Source organism: Gymnoscopelus braueri (genome assembly GCF_963280865.1).
Source record: "Gymnoscopelus braueri genome assembly, chromosome: 16".
Classification (NCBI taxonomy): domain Eukaryota; kingdom Metazoa; phylum Chordata; class Actinopteri; order Myctophiformes; family Myctophidae; genus Gymnoscopelus; species Gymnoscopelus braueri.
The window spans coordinates 50,708,004-50,714,753 of NC_137616.1; the positions used below are offsets into that span (position 1 = coordinate 50,708,004).

The window sequence follows — 6,750 nt, forward strand, 5'->3', positions numbered from 1 at the left end:
AAAATGAAGACACACACACACACACACACACACACACACACACACACACACCCAGGAGGACTGGTTGATAGTGTTGTATGCATTGTTCCTGGACAAAAGACCGGTGGTGACCAGTTAGTATTCATTTATGTATGAAAGAAAGAAACTATTTTCACAATAGACGAAGTGAGTCCATAGAATACAGGTAGCGTAAGGGCAGTCATGTTAAAAACATCAACAGTGGTGGAAAAAGTACTGTAATGTTTTACTTAAGTAAAAGTATCAATACTGCAATGTAACCCTAACCCTTTATAAAAGTGAAGCTCACAACTTGTCTTTTGATTTCACTGTTTGAAACAGCTAGGCTTGAGTTGTAATGCATAACTGCAAGTTTGCCCTTTTCACTACTGGCTTACATGAAAGAAAAACCCAAATGGGTCCATTTGGTTTCATTAATGTCTTTTGTAAATGAAGTATTCAATAAAACGTCATAATAAAAAATAGCAGATCTACAAGCTCACAAGGCGGCGATGCGTTGTGAGCTTGTAGATCTGCTTTTTTTCTGATAAAATGCAGCTGATTTTAGCGTCATACCTTACATGAAAAATGTTGCTACAGTAACCTTGGTTGTAGTGTGTATTCATTCATTTGTAAACAGGGCAGTCATGTTAAAAACAGCAACAGTGGTGGGAAAGGTACTCGTACTAGTGTTGCCATGTATACTAATTACAAGCGACCTTGTTTTCTGTGAAGTTGCTTGTAAATGTAGGTAGTTGCTTGTTATTTGTTATTATTTTGTTGTGAGCTTGTAGATCGGCTATTGCCAAGTCGTCTATTATCAAATAGCCGATGCATATAGGTTTAAAGTGCTCATGTAGCCTAATAGTCACTTAAGTCTTTGGGCTTGTTTTCATTGACCTTGTTGCTTATTTTTCTCTAAAAATCTGGCAACCGTGTCATTGTTTAGACGAACGAAGAAGAAAGTGGCGGAAGTGATCCTCTTTTCCAAGGCCCGTGTGAAAGACAGTATTATGTTGAGAAAATATAAAGTCATCACAGCACCATAACATGGTTAATAAATTTTATTTTGGGATGTACAATACATGAAAATTACGAGAGTAATAACGCGAATTGCGTCGATAACTAATGGGGAGCGGACATTAGCGCGCTTGGCTAAAAACAGTTAGTTAGTAACATCATACAAGCTAACTATTAGCCAAATTCGGCTAGCGCTCGGAGGACTGCATAGTCCCATAGCTTGGGAGGACGAGGCCGCCCGTTCAGAGTATGGGAAAGTATCCCATTGGCTTAAACGACAGCCAATGACGCAAATCTGTCGAACAAATCTGTCGAATGCAAATGAATCTGTCGAATGCAAATTTGTCGAATGATGAGTCATAGGTCTGCCTCTTCATAGACCCGCAGCTTTCGCTAAGCGGGTAAAAACATGTTATATATATTTTAGAAATAGTTGACCTTTTACTCAAGCGGGACAACACCCGTCGCAGGTTGATGATGTCATTTGTCTGTGTGTGGTCCAGCCCTATGGAATGAATGAAATGCATGCGCAAATAAAACGATAAAAAAAATTGTTTCGATGACATTTTAAGATTTTTTGGGCTATTCAAAGCTTGTAGATCTGCTATTTTTGAGAAATCGTGAACATTTGTGCAAATCTTTGAATAAATATATTTTTTAAAGCGAACATTTTTAACTCAAATATTTGCTTCTGGGGGGGTCCCTGGAACAAAATATTTTACAAAAGATTTGCAAATTTTGTTTTTTTTCAGAAATAGCAGATCTACAAGCTCATAGCTCACTCTGTATTTTTGAATAGCCAAAGAAATCTAAAATGACACAGATGCCGTTCCCAATCTTAAAGGGTTAAATAAAATATTTAACTCTATAACTGCCAAAGACGTTTATAAACGTCCTGGGAAAAAAAAAAAAAAAAAACTTTTTTCAAAAAAAAAAAGAATCTAAAAAGATTCTCTAATTATTTAGTATTGACACCTTTTCGATATTCCAAACGAATAAGGAGATAACAATTTCCAAAGATTTGCTGCTCCATCCACTTCAATGTTAAAATTGAAACGGACAAACAATTCACAATGTTTTTTGGTTTGAAACTACTGGTTTTGAGCTATTTTCAAACGTCAAACAACACATGACAACAAGGTCAAATTGACCTCGTTGACATTTGTGAAACCACACCTGAATCTCATCTGTGATTAGAAATTTTCTGGGGATCAATCATACTTGAGAAAAATATTTTGTGGCTATGCGAAAAGGTACCAAAATCGGTCAAAACCCTGGCAGGCTACAGACTGTTTCTGAAAAAACTCTGGCAGGGTAAGAGTTAAGGTGTTTTTTTCTAGTTGTCGAGGGATAGTTGTCGAGGGATATTATAATATATTAAGACATATAACGCTCATTCATTATCCAGGGATCCTTCTAAGAACCAAACGTTTTACCTCACCACTGCGTGGAATAAAAACACAAAGAGAACCCGCCTCATTTAAAAGTTATTTTATTTGAAATGTTTTTTAAATACAAATAATATAATTTTTTTTCTTCCCATTTACAATGACAGTTCCTTTGTAAACAAAAGTGGCAGAATAATCATCAGGGTAGTTTAGTTCCCAAAAAACCCAGGCGTCCGGCCCCGGGGTTATACGGGGTCAAAAGGTCGGCGACCTCTTGGCATTTCCGTCGACGGGAGGGTAGAAGAAGAAGAATGTGGCGCTCTGGTATTTTACCTCACTGCACTTGTTTTTTTTTTTCTCCGAACAGCGTAAAAAAATTCACTGATGCTACATTCTATTGCAGAGCGATAAATACTTCAAGGAGTACAATATTTACCCGTTCGCATTACGCCTTCTCTGAACACAATTACAGGAGGATCGCGTGTGTGTTTGTGTGTGTGTGTGTGTGTGTGTGTTGGGGAGAACATGCACCCTGATCGCGGACAAACCATCCTCTCCCCGTGCTGCTGAACATAAAAAAAAGTACACTAAAGTAGAAAGTAATAAAAAGGAAAACAAAAACAACACCACCAAGATTAGGTTATTTCTTTTGTTTCTGGAAAACGGATCAAAGTCCTTTTTTTGTTTAGTTATTTTTTACATACAGTGAGAGTCTCCCACACAGCTCTGTACTTTTGGCCTGCCAGAGTCCCAACGGCAGTGGTGGAAAGTAACTAAGTACATTTACTTAAGTACTGTACTTAAGTAACATTTTGAGGAATTTGTACTTTACTTGAGTATTTCCAATTTCCAATACTTTTACTTCTACTCCACTACATCTCAGAGGCAAATATTGTACTTTTACTCCACTACAATTATTTGAAAACTTTAGTTACTAGTTACTTTTCAGATATAAATTATCATATTATAAAACATACATTAACCACTATAGCCATATTTTATACCTAGGCTATTTGAAAATAGCCGATCTACAAGCTCACAACGCGTCGCGATGTGAGCTTGTAGATCGGCTATTTTCAAATATTTAGTACTTTTACTTTTGGTACTTTAAGTACATTTGGATGCCAATACTTTTGTACTTTTACTCAGTAAATATTTAATTCTGGACTTTTACTTGTAACAGAGTATTTTTATATTACAGTATTGGTACTTTTACTTAAGTAAAGAATTTGAGTACTTTTTCCACCACTGCCCAACGGTTTGAAATGAAATAAAACAAATGAAGGGAAACGGAACAGGAACACAGACTTGAGTGTTTACATGGGATACAGCTATAGTGCTTGGCAACGTATCGTCTTCACCACGGGGGGGGGGGGCATGGTAGCTGCAGACATACTGGTGGGGGTCAATGTTCCGTCACCCTGTTTATCCCCCACCAAGATGTCCGCCGCTACCAAATGACACGTGTTGACGCCCGCCCCCTTTCAGGATCTTTTGCTACGCACTATAGAGGGGACCCACCGGCTTCGGATGCTATCAATGCATTGAATGGGACGTTATCACGTTTTATCAGACCATGGAATGGGGGACGTAGGCGACATACTGACCTACCCGCCATTTATCAGACCATTCATTGGGCGTAATCAGGAGATACTGGTTATCAGGAGATACTGACCTACTCGGAGGCAGAGCAGTCACTACAACATGATTTACCATTCTGTGCCTATCGGTATATACAGGGTTCACACACATTTTTAACACATTGAGTGCCAGGGTTTTTTAAAAACAGGGTACAGTCGGTGCCTGGATTTTTAACCATTTTTGAACCTTTTTCAAGTAGTCACAAAATATTTTCAGTGATCACCGTCCTCAAGGTGATCCCCTCATTACACACATAGAGGTCTCGTACAATCGGGGGGAAAAAATTTAAAACATTAGGTAATCCGTTCCATAGTTGCAGCCAGTTGAAAATAGTCGAAAATAGTCCAAAATACATACATATTTTTAAAAAAAAGTACACAGGAGCCAAGATACAGGCTTTTGAAGTCATAAGTTAACCAGGAAGTGGATTGGAGTCTAAATCTTCGAAAAATGATATCTCTTGGTGCTGAGAAGAAAAAAAAAAACGGTCATAACCGTTTTTGGCACACAACGCATGGCTTCTCAAAAACGGTCCGGACCGTTTTTGGCACTCAATGTGTTAACAATGAATTTTCAAAACTTTTCTAAAGTATTTTACCCCATTTCCAGGACTATAGAAATCATACAGTGCAAATAATGAGACTCTTAAACCAGTGTGTCATCGATGCCCCGAGACAGACTCGAGCGCAGGTGTCGCGGGACAAAAAGAACAGATCTACAAGCTAACAACGTATGGAGTAGCACTGCATTTTACCCATCTTTCACGTAATGTTAAGACAAAAACGATGTATTTTGTTGCTGTCGGGCAGAAACCTCTTATCTCCGTAGTTTAACTTTTTGTGTTTTTTCGTGAAATCATACAGCGTCACACAAAAGCATCAACAGTAGCAGATCTACAAGCTCGAAACGCGGCGCGAAGCGACGCGTTTCGAGCTTGTAGATCTGCTACTGTTGCCATTTTATAATTTTTATCCTGGACATATGAGGTTTCCACCAGACAGACACGATAGCCAAAGATTTTCCAAAACATTTGATTCATTTCAAACCTTTTTGCAGGGCCTGGAAAACTTGTTTTTATAATTTCAAAATATTTCCAGGAATTTCATGACCGTGGGAACCCTGTATAATAACTCCAACGGCGCTGAGTAGGCTCAAAGCGAACGTCGCAACGCTGGGGACGGCAACTCGCTCGCTTTAGCATCGCTCGGCGGTCCCTCACGTAGTTCCGGTTCGCTTGAGACTGCGCGGCCTCCGTCATGGTCCCAAACCAAAACTATCTTTATAGAAGTCATCTCCGTCGGTAGGTCACCCAATGAATGTAATGTGGTCAGTATGTCGCCAACTTGGCCCATTCAATGGTCTGATAAAACGTGATAATGTCCCATTCAATGCATTGATAGCATCCGAGTGGGGGGGGGGGGAACAGAGTCAGAACACCCACATTTCAAGAGGGTTGAAATAAGAACATTTTCAAAAAACAGCAACAACAACAAAAAACAGCAGAGCTACAAGCTCCCGACGCGTGGCACCGTGGACAAGTCGTGAGCCTGTAGATCAGCGACGTGTTGCTACTTTGGTGTGACACTGTTAGCATGACGAAGTAGCATCGATTTGTGAAACAAACACGTGGAGTTATGAGGTTTCTGTCCCCGACGGCGACAGATTATCAATGTTTTACTTTCACCCAAAGACCCCAGAGGCCTTTATTGTGGATAAAAAAAACTTCCACAAACAGACTATTATAACGGACTACTGAACCACTTTAAGCGGACAGCGAGACAGAATGACATTCTACGCGCTTTCATTACGATCAGAGGTTTGTTTTTATGTTTTCGTGGAGCTGCTCCGATCCATCGGCCACCGATTTAAATAGGCCGTCTTTCAGTCCAATTGACTCGACAATTTAGCCCATCCAGAAAACACATTTCTCTTTTTTAAATGACGAGCTGCACCGCGAGGTTTAGACCGTCACGCTTGGGGCAGCAAAGAGACATCGACAGGATCATAGAATCTGTTACAAACTTCTAAAAACTGCCCGAAATAAAAAGGTTCAAAACAATACTGTAGCTTATCCTCACAAAAACAACTAAATAAAGAAAATAAAGTAGTTCACCCACCAAATTAGTTATTTTCTATCAATTACACACCCCATGAAGCCTTGAATTCGAGTTTTTTTAGTTTTTGTCGCGTTCCCGAGTCATTCCTCAAGAATGCGACAAAAACAACAAACAAATCTCCATGAATTCAAGGCTTCACGGCGTGTGAAATTGATAGATAATATTTTTTTTGCGGTGAACTACTCCGTTAAACATAAAACACATTTAATTGCTTCCAAAACAACCATGTTGACGCATAGCGCCTAAAAAAAGACCTTCTATAAAAGTATAACTTGTGGTATATTCGTATTTATATAATAAGGTCTTTCTTTCTTTTTTTTCTTCGGACAATGAAGTTATTAGGAACTGGAATGTGCTCCAACTGTAAAGAAAGAGAGAAACAAACGGAACGGAAACTGTGTCTGAAAGAAAACCCATCTGAAATGGTTCTGAAACACAACCTTCAAAAATTAAATACTCACAATGTCTCATGTTATAGTAATAGGGACAACAATGAATAAGAACAAACATTAAACACCGTCATGTTTAACCCATTAAGACCTGAAGCCGATTCTACAAATGTCTCCTAAATCCCAACAGTTTTCTGA

The 6,750-nt window shown here is 39.0% G+C and overlaps 1 long non-coding RNA gene across 1 annotated transcript in view; it reads right to left on the minus strand.

Annotated features, from left to right (window-relative positions):
* The window catches only part of LOC308103309, a 41,993-nt gene extending 38,598 nt beyond the window's left edge, over positions 1–3,395 (minus strand). The window contains exon 1 of the long non-coding RNA XR_013934718.1: positions 2,992–3,395. This is a non-coding gene — a long non-coding RNA (uncharacterized lncRNA). The remainder of the gene's footprint in view (positions 1–2,991) is intronic.
* Positions 3,396–6,750: the final 3,355 nt, after the last annotated feature.